The sequence below is a fragment of the Platichthys flesus genome, chromosome 1, assembly GCF_949316205.1.
Source record: "Platichthys flesus chromosome 1, fPlaFle2.1, whole genome shotgun sequence".
NCBI classification, from domain to species: Eukaryota; Metazoa; Chordata; class Actinopteri; order Pleuronectiformes; family Pleuronectidae; genus Platichthys; species Platichthys flesus.
In genome coordinates, this window is record NC_084945.1 from 5,021,706 (window position 1) to 5,036,450 (window position 14,745).

The 14,745-nt window shown below is 42.1% G+C and overlaps 1 protein-coding gene and 3 non-coding genes across 4 annotated transcripts in view; 2 read left to right on the forward strand and 2 right to left on the reverse strand.

Moving 5' to 3' along the window:
* The window catches only part of tspan4a (tetraspanin 4a), a 120,752-nt gene extending 106,530 nt beyond the window's left edge, over positions 1-14,222 (reverse strand). Inside the window, exon 1 of the mRNA XM_062397830.1 lies at positions 14,126-14,222. The gene's annotated coding sequence lies outside the window, so the exon portion shown is untranslated. The remainder of the gene's footprint in view (positions 1-14,125) is intronic.
* Positions 5,249-5,321, forward strand: trnav-aac (transfer RNA valine (anticodon AAC)). Its single transcript has one exon. It is a non-coding gene; the product is annotated as a tRNA-Val (tRNA).
* Positions 5,852-5,924, reverse strand: trnav-aac (transfer RNA valine (anticodon AAC)). The gene has a single exon. It is a non-coding gene; the product is annotated as a tRNA-Val (tRNA).
* Positions 6,266-6,338, forward strand: trnav-cac (transfer RNA valine (anticodon CAC)). Its single transcript has one exon. It is a non-coding gene; the product is annotated as a tRNA-Val (tRNA).
* Positions 14,223-14,745: the final 523 nt, after the last annotated feature.

Genomic DNA, 14,745 nt, shown 5'->3' on the forward strand with positions numbered 1-14,745 from the left:
TATATTATCTATTATAGGGACAGTCTGGGTTTCTATTAAACATATATTTCTTTCCTTTTCTCACTAAAAAACGCTTATCCACATGAAAAAATCAAATAAACTCTGAGCTCTCAGGAACTAAGTGGATTCAGGGCCTTCTGAAGTGCAGCTGATGTGTCCTGGTCCAGCAGCGGGGGTGCACTGGTTAACACTGGTCAATGGTTTGTAGTAAATAATTTGCCCAAAGCGAAAACAAGCGATTCCTCACAAAAAAAAAAGATTGATTTCTTTGCAGGTGTTTGCTAAGTACCGAGTTGATCGACTTTCCTGCTTCAACAACAAAACACGACAACGGAAAAGAAAACATCAGACTGGCTTTCACATCTACCTCCTCTTGTGTGAACATCCCCACTCCCTGCTACTGCTTTGATAGTAATTAAGCGCTGCTGTAATTGCTGCTGTTATTTCTCGCACACTGTGAAGAAGTGGACGTAGTGGGGTTTTCTTTTTTCCTCTCTTTCTTCCAAGTGCACAGAACGCCCCCATAGCGAATCGTCAACACGGCTGTCAGCTGAGCAGTTGTTAGGAGCTGAAAACAGGAACGTTTCCTTAAGAACGCGTGAGCTCCGAGAACGTGGGCGGCCGGCTTTGAATCAAATGAAACCATCCATCCAACAGATTCTTGGCTGTCGCTGTTATTGCCCCATGCTGAGCTCTGATTTATGTCAATATGACACGAGGAGAAATTAAATAAAAGCTGCAGAGAGCCGGCACCTGGTTTGTAAAAGTTGTGTTTCCACTGTCGGAGGTTTTGAAGGCAGTGGTGAAAAGTGAGGACTTGTAATGTGATGAAATCAGGCAAAACCTCACAGGCCAATAGATAGACAAAATAAAACATCTGATCATGAAACTTTTGTTTTTGTTGTTAATTTGTCTGTCATGTGATTATCATGACACACCTTGAAACCTGCGTATTTACAGGTTGACTCTGAACCCGACTGGAGGCATAGCAGTGAACAGCTTTACGCAGTTATCTATTTCTCCACTCATAGAATCTTTACATGGCTGTGCGCCCAAATTAAGGTAAGCTCTTCCTTGTCAGTAAAGTAGACAGTATCTCCTCCGATCATGTGGAAGACCGGGGTTCGATTTTGCGATGGGGAGATAACTTCATTTATTTATTCTTACATCTATACACAACGCAGCGAAGTGATTAATGTATGAAATTAATTGTTTCCGTAGTATAGTGGTGGTATCATGTTTGACCTGACATAGGAAACATCTTCAATTTGAGACAAAGTGGAAACAGTTTCCCTCTATTTGGCTCCAGGAGAAAACATATACTGTGAAGTAGTTTGGCTCATGAATCACTAAAACAAAGCCTTCATCCCCTGTTTTTACACATCACCACGGGTGATCAGTTCAAACTAATGTTGACTCATGAACCAAACAGACAATAGCTGCTCATAGTCAATAACACATGAAGGAATTATCAGGTAAGTAATTCAAGGTCATTGCTTTTGGAAACAATTTAGTGAAATCATGCTCAGCATTTAATTGTTCAAGTGCTGTGTTGTTGTTGTTAACTGGGTTGTGTATGAGAAGCAGAAAGGTGCTACCTGTGTCCCTCTGCTTTGTGTTTGCTCTGATTAGACAATTAAATTTGTTCCTTGATTCTCATGCTGTTATTTATTTATTCTGTTTGAAACGTTATCGACTGTTTTACCTGCTTGTAGTAACAACAATTCATAGTCGCCCTGCAAGAGACTGAGCTTGTATGTGTGCACATGCATGAGACTTCTTTGTTATAAGTAAAGTACAAATACTTCAAACATTCACACACTTCTCCATTATGTTACCAATTGTTTCTTGCAATCGATGATGTGTTCTGTTACATGCGTTATGATAAGTGCAGACAGGAAAATAGGGCTCCATAGAAAGCCAGCGTGTAATTCACAAATTTTAAGGGGATAGTAACAAATATCCATAATGTTATTTCAACATATTTCTTTCTTCTTTCCTTTTCCTATTTCCCGACCCAGAGGAATAAACTCTCTCCTCATTTAAAAAATCTCTCCTTTCTCCCACACTGACTGCATGCCCAGAAACCACATCTAAATATTTCATATACATCTTTAGAGACTTTGGAATGTCAGTCCTTTTCCGGGCTCGGGAACAGGGAGCGTCATGCCGCTCTGCTCTTTAACCACAGACTCACTGGATGGCTCATTTAGCCCCCTGTGGCCGACTTCAAAACTGCCAGCTTGCACCCCAGTGACTCCAGTATCACCATTAACAACAGGGAGGGCAGAGCCTCTGCTGTGTTAACTCTAACCACAGGAATCACAACAACTGCCATGGCTCTGCAGAAACAAGCTGCTGCCCTCTGTTAATAGCAGTTCCCTGCTACGACAGCGGCAGAGGCTCTCAATGAAAGTGTCATAAACACACAGGGGCGTTTTCATTTACAGTGCACAACCAGACGTGCTGTAATATCTTTTGTTTTCAAGTATCAGACATTGTGTGCAGCCCTGTTAGCTACTCTGTTGAAGGGCTAATGACTAAAAGCTGCAGAACACAACGTGATAAGACAATAATATGCAAACAATTCAAGGTGAAGACGGAAATAAAGCAGGTCAGACTAATAAACCAAACATAAAGTGGATACTCTCAGTGAATAATTCATGAGGGAATAATCAGGTTATTAATCAAGGTCTATGGGTTTTTAAAACATTATGTTTTTTTAGCTTTACTTTTGATTATGAAAACACAAGAAAATAGGTTTTAGAAAGTAATTTATGGCAAAACATGAAAAGAGAAGAAGAGGAGAAATACATTACTGCTGTCAGGCGTGTTGGTTTATCCTAAATAAGAGATGAGCCGGACTGGTCTAATTTGAGTATTTATTGAGATGAAATGAAGGTTGAACAACATAGCTATGGACAATTATCACAGCCTAGGCTAAATCAGTAAGCAATAGCAAAAGGAATCCAGGAAGTGACAAAAAGCCACTCTCCATGACGCTACTACTACACTTATAGTTTCTAAGCAAAATGTTCTCTTCATGAAAGGCCTTGACACAGCTGATGCCATGTAGGCCATTGGAGAAAGCAATATGATGTTCCTGCTATATCCAAACAATGTCCTATTGATGTAAACATTAGGATCCTCTAAACCAAAACAACGAGACAAAACAATGTGAACAAAGTCACTCTGTCCGACTTCCAGAACTTTATCAGACAGCTGCATGAAATATATGTGATGTGAATGAATCTAAGGGAATAATGGTTTAATACGAAAAGTTAGAATTCAGAACAATTCTAAGATTTATTATTAACACTATGCAGCAAGGGTTATTTATAAATCATTTGTATAAAGGCCTTATATCTGGCCCCACCTGCTCAAGGAACCCCTTCTGCCTTTATTGCAAATAGTACAGTCAGACCCGCACAACAGCTAAAATATTGAATTCCTAACACTGCATATCCAACGCGCTTCTGTGAGAAATCGTCCCAGAGAGCGGCCGAGCCCTTGGTCAACAACGCTCCTCAAACTTTCCCATTACGTATTTTCCTCCAGCGAAAAGGAAGCAAACACACGTATCAACGTATTCCTCCCGACTTCCGACAGCTTTGTCTCCATGGCAAATAATCCGCAGGCTGTGTCGGTGAGGAAGAACCTCGTGAACTTCTCAATGAGAACAAGTCACTGTGGACCAAAGTGTCACAGCCTGTGCATGTTAATTATAACACAGACCTACGAGCAGATAGGGACCAAAACATGGGAGTGCAACATGAGGCATTTACTACTTTACGTCTGTGTGTCCTGAAATATTATTTAAAAAGACAACAACGTCCGACTTCCTCCGTCTCACACTAGCAACCCACAATCAATGAGCACTGACATATTAGTCCAGGGGCCTCTGGGCACAGGGATATTAAAGCCCCCTGTATCTCTGAGGGGTCATTGTGAATTTCTTTGTTTTTGTGCTGCCTCTCTTTCCCTGGCATTGTGCATCTCTTTGTAGTCGTCTTTGTGTCTGTTTGTTGTGGCTGCTCGCCCTTTTTGTGGTGGTTAGAGTCTCTTTATGTCCATTTTGAGAGTTCTTTGTGGTCATTTTGTGTCTCTTTGTGGTCATTGTGCGTCTCTTTGTGGTTATTTTGAACACGTCGGCGGCCACTTTACACCTCTTTGGTCTCCGTCATCTTAGAGCAGTAACAATCACTTCAGACAGATGCTGTGGCACAGAGGCCTGCTCAATGCTCGAACCACCGGGCCGGTGCTGCCAATTCACGAACCCATCCATGTCTATATGATGATAAACACAGCGTGTGTGTGTGTGTGTGTGTGTGTGTGTGTGTGTGTGTGTGTGTGTGTGTGTGTGTGTGTATCTGACAAAGGACACAGTGATCGAGACCAACAAAAGCCCCTACACGAGGGTTAGTTACTGTGCTGGAGAAATTATTGTTAACTGGGGCTAATGGTGTGTGACATTAGCCACTGTGAGCTGTTTGGGGATTTAATTAGATGAATCATCCCAAAATGGCAGGAACACGAGATATCGCATTAGTCAGTGTTCTCGACATGACACCGCTTTTAAGAGAAAATATGGCAAATCGAGAAAATCCATTAGTGAGTAAGAGGCAGAAAAAGGGCAGCATCGCTCCCAGCAGTTGTGATAAAAATAAAAGGCTAAAAAGACTTTAAATTCATTACCGAGGGGGGGGGGTCACAATCATTTCTTTCCTACTGATACCGGGGAAATATGATTCTATATTTGTATTATTCTAGAGGGTCAGCTTCACCGAGCAAATTCAACCCCCTTGACTTCATCTCATGGTCCTGTTGGGTTCTAAAGCTACTGTTGGTGAGTTATAAAAAGCAAGAGCAGGAACTACCCCCCCCATCAGCCCTCTTTTCAAAGTCACGCCCTCTAAGCAGATTGACTTCCCCCGGACTGCCTCTCTTGTTTTATAACTTCAATAGTGTATGACTCTCCATTTGTGAAAACTCCAAATGTAAAGACTCCAGATATGAAGACTCCAGATATGAAGACTCCAGATATGAAGACTCCAGATGTGAAGACTCCAGATGTGAAGACTCCAGATATGAAGACTCCAGATATGAAGACTCCAGATATGAAGACTCCAGATGTGAAGACTCCAGATGTGAAGAACAGATGATGTTGTCTTTACCAAGTATTGCTTGAGCTGTGCGCCAGAGTTATAATGTGTGTCGGCTTTTTGCCACTCAAACGCAACGTGCATCAGTTTCCGTAGTGTAGTGGTTATCACGTTCGCCTAACACGCGAAAGGTCCCCGGTTCGAGACCGGGCGGAAACATCGTTTTTTCTCCTTGAGCCATAGGGAGTAACCTTATAACCGGACCCGGGACAACAGCGGAGCGGCCGGAACGTTTCGCTGCATGTCGCAGTTGTGAAAGTGTCAAACCGGAAGCCGCCGTTCATCTCTGCACGGAGCTTCCTCTTGATAATGTCCATTAACAACAGTTTGATGAATGCTCACACACGGGATCAACTTTTATAAGTTGTGCTTCGTCCTGTTGTGTTTGTTCTATGGAGGACCATACATATGGAGGACCAAAATATATATTTAAGACATTTCTTTTGACATTTGTTTTGGTATTAACATATTTATTTATTTATTTCTGTATTTATTTATTTATTTCCATTTTTATTTATTCATTTATTTATTTATTTCTGTATTTATTTATACATTTCTTTATTTATTTATTTTTACTTATGTCATGTATGGTCCTCCATATGGTCCTCCATACCTCCATACTGTATTCTTTTTTAAATGTTTTAAATTATGTAAAGTTGAGTCATGTTTCGTCCACGAGAGAAAAATAATGTTTCCGCCCGGTCTCGAACCGGGGACCTTTCGCGTGTTAGGCGAACGTGATAACCACTACACTACGGAAACCGTTGCATCACTTTGGAACATTTAACGATAATGAAAGGCTCAGTTGACCTGCTGCTGCACGAGGAGATGTGGTCTGTGCTGCACAGATCTCCATGTCATAGGCAATGGGACGAACCATCTCTCTCTCTCTCTCTCGCTCTCTCTCTCTCTCTCTCTCCCCCCATTCCTCTCTCTCTCGAAGAGTGAGTGTGTTTAGTTGTCACATAATTACGATTATAATTTAATATTAACAAGCTACATGTGCATGTGATAGCAGCTGTTTTTCACATATGTTTTGACACATCTCTTAAAACCACCAGAACTATTACTTGGACTTCTTTAGCCTGGACCATAGACATATGGTTTCCGTAGTGTAGTGGTTATCACGTTCGCCTCACACGCGAAAGGTCCCCGGTTCGAGACCGGGCGGAAACACTTTTCATTTGTATGGTTAACTTTATTTGTCACGTGTACCACATTTCCATACAACAGTGGCTGGCAATTCAATTCTTAGGTCACAGGCTCCGTTCTAGCCATGCTATTAATACTAAAATAAGAGATATTACTTTGCAGCGAAAGTGTCTACAAATTGATGACGCTCTACCCCATGTTTTTTCTAAATCTACCAGGTAGTTCGGGGATAAATCTACGTACAATCAGACAAACATTGTTTGGGTGACTAACATTACTCCTTCACCGTTCTCTTGTTGCAGCCAAGACCTGTATCTACATTAATATCTGTGGTTTGACCTGAGGAGGGCAGTGTTCAGGAGTTTGCTCCTACGTCTCCTGAACAGAAAAGACTGTTATGCTGAATATGCTTTAAAGGTTTACACCTACACTTGTGCAACCACGTTTTGGTACATGTTTAATTTTGTCCTAAGCATTTTCAGTTTGTCTTACTCCTTATACGTCCCATTTAAGTTCGTAAATGAGTAATCTTGGTTTCTTTACTCCACAAATTCCGCCAATGTAACCGTGGTGTGACAGCTTTTTAGTTCCACTGGTCTGAGGGTCAGACAAAAAATCCAGAGCGTCTGGCTTCGTTAGTGAAAACAAGACTCTTGTGAAGCTGCAGTTTCCTCCCAGTGCCATCCATCCCAGTACAATGAGCCGAGCAGACGAAAAGGGCCTGCAGTGTCAGGGCAAAAAGTCACAGAGGCTTCAATGTGGGAGAACATTTTGACAAACTGAACAACAAACTGTTTATTTCTCAAGTTTTGGGGGGGCTGCGTAACAGCTACGAAGTCACTGGAGGAAAAGGTTGGAAAATCCCTGTAGCCTGGAGATTTTTGGCCTCATAAAACTATTATGAGAAACAACAAAACTGGACTTTTTTAGCTAAGAAACAATTGTGTTAAAGAATCTCAGGACAGAATCAGGGCTCATCCTGTGAGGGTCCGGGTCAGAGGAGGGATTTACCTGTCTGTGCCCAGGGGGAGGGGCTCTGAAGGGGAGGAGATATAAGGTCTGGGTGAATCCAGGCAAATCTGTTGGTTTGAGACAGTGAGGCTGTTCCAGTTTATTGTGCATTTGAGATAAAAAAAAATTATATCCTTTGTATTACATTCATGTTGCACACGATAATTGCAGTTGTGTTTTTGTTGTTTATTGGTTCCCAATGGCCCCTAACGTTTGACGGCGATTACACCTGAGGGAAATGTACGTGTTCCTGATGAAGATGTCGGACGCTCAGTGGATTCATAAATGATGTGAGCAGCTTCATGCTCTTTTTATTGTTTTTTTCTAGTAATAGTAGATATATTGATATATGTGGTTTATTGTACTGAAATCATCCAATAATTTCTTCATTCCTATACATCCTATGATCAAATCGGTGTTCCCAATGGCTGTGTCTGGATATAAAAGGCTGGACGGCTCAAAGATTCTTCCAACAAAAAGCTGACGAGAAGGAGCAGAGACAAAAGTCAGATTTTAGGGAGCGAGTCACAGAAGATTAATCTTCTGGCAGTTTGTTCCAGGGCCGGATGAAATTATTCCTCTCAGTCTGTTCATGCTGAGACAATCACATCAGAACAAGAGACCACGGGTATTTAATGACGGCAAACATTTATGTTGGAATAAGAAGCTGCAGCTCTCGTTCCAAAATGTGCACGAGAACTAGTCATCATACAAAACAGAGTCACTTCAGCACTCGAATGTCTAAGTTGTTGAGTAGTCGAGCCATAAAACAAAAGCGAGCTTGAATGAGTCTCATTCAAAGTCTCTGCAGTGCGTTGAAGATACAGAGGCTCCCTGTTGAGCCGGAGAAAATTGCACCTTTTCAATAAAGAGAAGGAAAAAAAAACTGTGAATCCAGATTTTACAAGCAAACAAAGACACTTCTGAGAATAACCAGAGCTATAATTTCACAAATCGTCTATTTGAAGAGAAAATGTAAATAACAGAAAAAAGTTGTGTTGAAGATACTTTGTCCGTTGTCAACTTGAGATCACAATCCACTCTGTATTCAGTGTGGCGCACGTCGGGACACTATTGGAAACTTTCTGAAGGCATTGTTCTTCCAGTCGACAGATGCTCTCATTTTAAAGTCATGAACATTGATTTTCACTCTGAGGCCATAGCATGAGCCGCGCCGAGGGAGGCAGCTTCAACAAAGTTAGACTAAATCTATTAGGACTGGCAACGAGTGGCAGCCACAAATAAATGTAAATGAAAGTCGAGCTCTTACTTATGTGTGTTTCACTCAGCCTTAAAACTAATGACAGAAAATATGCGGCGGAGCTTGATAAACAGTCTTTGTGAGAAATCGCAGTAGAGCCACGACAAAGACGCCTTCAATCATCCAAACACAACTGTGCAGGAAATATTCTGACTTTGTGGCATGCCTACACATTGAAAGAATTCAATGTGCAATTGCAAAAATTACATGTTATGTAAAGATTAGTCTGCAGGGCTAAAAGGAACCAGAATGTAAATGCATGCTGCTATTTTTATCACCTGCAAAGAAAACGAAGGAGTCTAAACAAACTTAAATACAATACACGGCTGCATATGTCCGTTAGAAGGGGTCAATTATGGAGGAGACAGAATGAAATAAAGGGGTGTGAGGAGGAAACATCAAGAAATGTAGTGAGCGGGGGGGGCTGCCTTGTGTTTCCCTCTAACAGGGCGTGAGACTGGGAGTCAGCAGCACAGTGTGGTTGTGGCCTGTGGTTTTCACTCGGCACCAACATCTCTGCCGTTTCTCTCGACAGGGAGGAGCAGAGGGGAGAAAATAGAGCCTTCAGAAAGTAAGTGTCCATGTTGGAGCCTCGCTACCTGAGAGACCCGGCTGCAGAATGAAGCATCTGCCCTGCGTGACGTCCAGCACCTGCACTCACATGCAAATGATCACTGCCGTGTGACTGCGTCCGTCAAACACACTCACACTTTGATTTCCTTTCTGTTATTGTTGAGGGACACAAATCTGTTCCCCCACATGACCCATATAGAAACAAGGCACAGGTATATTACACTGGTCCCATGTGTGCCCCCCCCCCCCCCCGTGAGAGATTCTTCTTCACACTTTGATTGTTGCACGGATTAAACAAACAACAGCTTGTGTAGTTTTACAGGTGCTGGGAGGAAGATTATGTCGCCAGGCGAGTTGGTTCCTTCTGTTTTTTTTACCAAGCTGTACACAGCAGCTTCATACTGGTTTGTTAGATATCAAAGTTTTATATTTGACAGACAAATATGAAATCTTATCTTATCTAAGTCACTGCAAGAGAGCAAATAAGTGAATCTCCCACAGAAAACAATATTATTACAGTATTAACAGTACACTTAGGTTTATATCTTGTGTAATATTATATACTATATAGATTCTTACATGTCATTTTCACATTCAGTAAGTTATTGGGCGTTACTGTATAGACAGGGTTTTTCCATAAGGTTTACTTTGGGCAGGGCATTGGGCGTTCAACTTTAAACACCCCCCTCTGGCAGTAACATAAATCAGCGCTTACATGTCGACATACATGGAATTCTGTAAATCTATCCACTAATACCACAAACGAGCGTCTGTATGTGGCTCACAAACCACATCTTAGCAGCTTCACACTTAGTGTGTGTATTGTTCAGAGGCCGGCGTAGAGCAGTGTCCAATTAAGTAAAGCTTCTTGACAATAACATTTTCATTGCAGATAAACCAGGTAGGATGAACTCAAAGTTTCCGAACTTCACTCTGCACTATGGACTGTTTATAAAAAGCTCCATTATAGTATATTGAAGGCCTGTTTTACTCCTTGGCATTACTCATGACTAGGGATAATTCTGAAGTAGCTCTGGAGTATTACCACAGGCCAAGCCAAACAGACAGGTTCAAAGCGGGAGCTGCCTAAAATCGATGTGTAATCGGGTTTTCCTGGTTCAATATCCTAACACCTAATAGTCTGTTTTGTTTTTCTTTGTATTTCTTTATATCCCTTCTGCTGCAGCTACAGAGTTTATACCACCAGATGAATTAAAATTGAATCTTCCCCATAATCTTTTCTAATTCTTGCCTAATAATTAATTTATATAGGCCTTATCATACTTTGTGGTCCTATATTTGCTGTGGTGTAATGCCTATAATTCATGGAGTGCTGTGTAATATCGCTCTATGTAAGTCACGTGGCAAAGATATGTATTTCCTTTGTCTCACTCTGTGGTTTGGCTCCATCTCTCACTGGATGCAAGGCAGCAGAGAACTGGACCTCCATCCTCTATCGCTATTACCTTCATCTGATTTCCCATGAGATAAGATATATTTTTTGTTTCTGGTCTCATTCATCTCCGTCTGACGGAGCTGGAGTGAAGATCAGAAGATAGAGACGTACCCTACATATTGTATTTTACCTACAGTATATTCAACTTAACTGAACCCCACCCTCCTCAGCCCCCTGCTCTTCTCCTGGTGGGAGCTGAAGAGAAATGGGCTTCGAGAACATGAGGGTGAAAACTGCAGGAGAAAGGAACCTAGCGAGGGAACAACAGCAGTGAAGTCTGGCTGAAATCTGGCGTAAAAAAATGCACCTGAGGCAAACTGGGGGGGGAAATTGGGTGATGAATTCGGAGCAGAACAGTGTGTACACACAGACGCACACACACACACACACACACACCTACAGGCAGCAGTATAATGCAGCCTTGTTATGTCCACATTCAGTAGAGCCAGTGTTCAGGGCAATTATCCAGGGAGCCGCCCCACCTAGAGAAGCCGGCGTGTCAGCCGTGGAGCTGAAGCTGGACAAATAGCAGCCGGGCCGATTAAAGAAAACACTCGACACCCCCTCCCTCCAACATATTTTCACTGCTTCCATTAAAACAGCGAGATGCCGTGTGCACTGTAAAGCTGCAGAATGAAAAAGAGTCTGGCAGCTGAATGTAAACAGGGGGCAGCTGCCGACTGTCCACAGCCATCAGGTCATCAGTAGAGCCGGAGCTGATGAAATGTGGGAGGACATGAGAAAGGGAAGTTCACTCCGTCTCTTCCACTGTCTCTTATGAGTGCAACATCCTGGAATGTGTCAGAGCAGCCCCGGCCTGTCACCGTCAGCTGGAAGCAGCAGCAGCAGCAGTCATTAGGTTATACATAGAACATGAGCCCCACTTCATCTCTAAGTTGAAACTCGAACCTGTCTTTTTCAGTAAAGTTCAACTTATCGCGAATGAAATTTAATGTAACAGGACCGGGATTTAGTCTGTGCCTTGTTATGCGTTTTTAGCATAAAACTATTTGAACTCGTGACTATTCCTGAGTGGGGACTGACGGCAGACGTCTCCTCCTCGAAACTGTCTTCTTATTTCAGTTTCTAATTTACATCTTTCTCTGCACCTACTCTTCCTAAAGCTGCCTTGTCAATCTACTACTCTTCCTACTGCAACCACATCTCCCTCGTGGCAGATGACGATTACTTCCATTACTGATTATCCTATTGATCGGACTTTATGATCAGTCAATCAAAGAAAGATGATCAAATACACGCCTCACAGACGGGGACGCTCTGATGCTGTCTGCTGGTTCTGAGTCATGTTACATGTTTCTAACATCTGGCTTTTGTCTCCAGCTGGAATAGACACAATCAACGTTCACCCCTGGGTCCGATCAGCAGTGTCGGAAATGTCTCACCCGGGTGAAACGTGCAAATAAGGTGACTCGCTAATTTATGATTATCGTCTCTGCTCGGTCTTGTCAGTTTCTAATTGTAAACCGAGGTGAGAGATCAACGTACGCGGCACACCGAGGGGAGAGAACCAGAGAGGCAGGCTCCTCTGCTGGCGATGGGAAAAGAGTCATCACATTGCATATTTGGACATTATGAATAATTTCCACACAGTGAAGAAGCTGTTCGTATTGGTATTGGATTGATATGTAGTAACTGCAAACTGTTAAAGTTCTGGTACCGGAGCTGATATATAAGAAAGAAAAAGTTGGATGGGTGCTATATGTTTCTGTACAATAAATAACTCTTTAAAATGTAGTGTTGTGTGACCAATGGAGTCATAAACCACAAATGTGTTCAATCTATGAAAACAAAGAGGAGAAGCAAGTCCTAATATTTTAGAAGTTTTAACCATCAAATGTTTAATGTAATTCAGTTTAAAATAAACTCAGCTTTCCCTTAATGTCACTATTTAACGTTTACTGTATAATCCAACGTACACAAAGCACAACAACCTCAAGACCATGAAATTCAATCAACACGTCAATGAAAAGATCTATCTATCTATCTATCTATCTATCTATAGACAACCAACCTCTCTCTAATCTATCTATCCCTCACTCTCTATCCCTCACTCTCTATCTATCTATCTATCTATCTATCTATCTATCTATCTATCTATCTATCTATCTATCTATCTATCTATCTATAGACAACCAACCTCTCTCTAATCTATCTATCCCTCACTCTCTATCCCTCACTCTCTATCTATCTATCTATCTCTCCCTCTCTATCTATCTATCTATCCATCTATATATCTATCTATCTATTCATCCATCTCTCCCTCTCTAAGTTGAAGCTGGTTCAACTGGCTAAGTCTAATAAGACGATCGTGTAAAAAAAATCCTATTTTCACGAAGGTCAACCTGTCCAGTTTTCATTGAATCTTTTCATTGACGTGTTGATTGGATTTCATGGTCCGTCTAGAGGTTTCTGTGCTGCTGCTGAATTGGGCTTTGTGGACTTTGGAGTATACAGTAAACGATAAACAGTGACATCATGCACGTAATAAAAGGGGCAATATTTAATTTCATTGTTTGAACTGCAGAATAAGCTAAGTTGCATATGTTCTCATAAGGTTTCAAGATGGCATTTCTCAACATATTTGTTCTTTCATGACTGTTCACATCAAATGAAGAAACTATTAAAATATATCTTTGTCTAATATAATCCTGCTGATGCAATGAGCTAGAATGTGCCCAGGAAGACAAAGAACATCTCCGGGTTTATGTGTTTGTCATGATTGATTTCCTCTTAATCCAGCTTCACTGCCTTCATTAAAGTCCAGATACATTTTTGATGTGCTTCATGTAATATGGAACAGCTTCCTCCAGGTGAATGTAAGACCTCTGCCTCACCTCACATAAGGGCACATTGTATGCTCTTTGCCAGCCAGCCCCGGCTCTGAGAAGTCAGCCAGGCCTTAAGTTCCTGAAACCCCTCCAGAAGAAAATAAAAACACTGATGGGAGGGAATGGCTCGAGGAATGGTTGGTATTCTGAAATGTTTTTCTTCTCCTCAAGTTTATTTCTGTCTTTCATCGCGGTCCAGGGAAACTCTGGCCCCGGCCAGTCAGAGAGCATCACTCTCCCACATCACCACATCGTGATAAAAACAAACGCACGGACAACACGAGGGCTCCAGTTTGTTTCTTATGAGGAAAGCAAAGTGCTGGTGAGCTAGGAGCACACGTTGGCTGTGATGAATGTGATCCCCCCCTTAGGTAAACACAGTGCAACACTCATTAACCAAATCACACAAGATAAATGAAACCAGGATCTACTTCATCTCTTCTAATTAGACAAACTCAGCCCACAAGAGCTGCGGATTTCACTCTCCACAAAAGACGAGGACACCAGTGTGGGAGCTGCTGGAATACAAACTTGAAGAGGAGAGAAAGGGGAGAAGAAGAAGAGGAGGAAGAGCAGGAGGGGTTGGAAACAACAGCCTGACGGTTGGTGTAAGTAGATTCATCTCATTATGACAGTAAGAAACAACATGGAAATGACTTACCACTCACTTATCTCTGTCCTGGCTGCCTCTCTTCTTCCCTCAGTGACTGACAAAACTTCTCAAAGTGTTTCTTCCCTTCCCACAGGCTCTCTCTCTCTCTCTCTCTCTCTCTCTCTCTCTCTCTCTCTCTCTCTCTCTCTCTCTCTCTCTCTCACTCACACTCACACTCTCACTCTCACCGCACTCTCCCTCTATCTCCCTCACAAAATCACTGACTGCCCAAAAGAACAAAAGGGCGACATCTAGTGGCGAGCACAGCTGCAGCACCTCACAAACTCAATAATGGTCCCTTGTGGAGCTGTTGGTGTTTGGCCCCCTGACAATTTCCAGAGGTAAGTTATTGGCTAATTCGCTCTGAGTCAAGGGGGCGATTTAAAAGCAGCAGGCGGTGAATACAAACAGGTGCTTATAATACATACAAATACGTTTGACCCTCCACAAACACCGGGGAGGTTTGTAAGCAAATGTTTTTGTATACATACATATAGATAGATAGATAGGAAAGAAAAAGTAGTTCCATTTTCCTAAAGCCATTATGGCCTCTGTAGAAACAAACACTTGTTTGTCTTATGTGCAAGACCATACACAACCTGACTTCTCTACTCGGTTTCTCCACATAA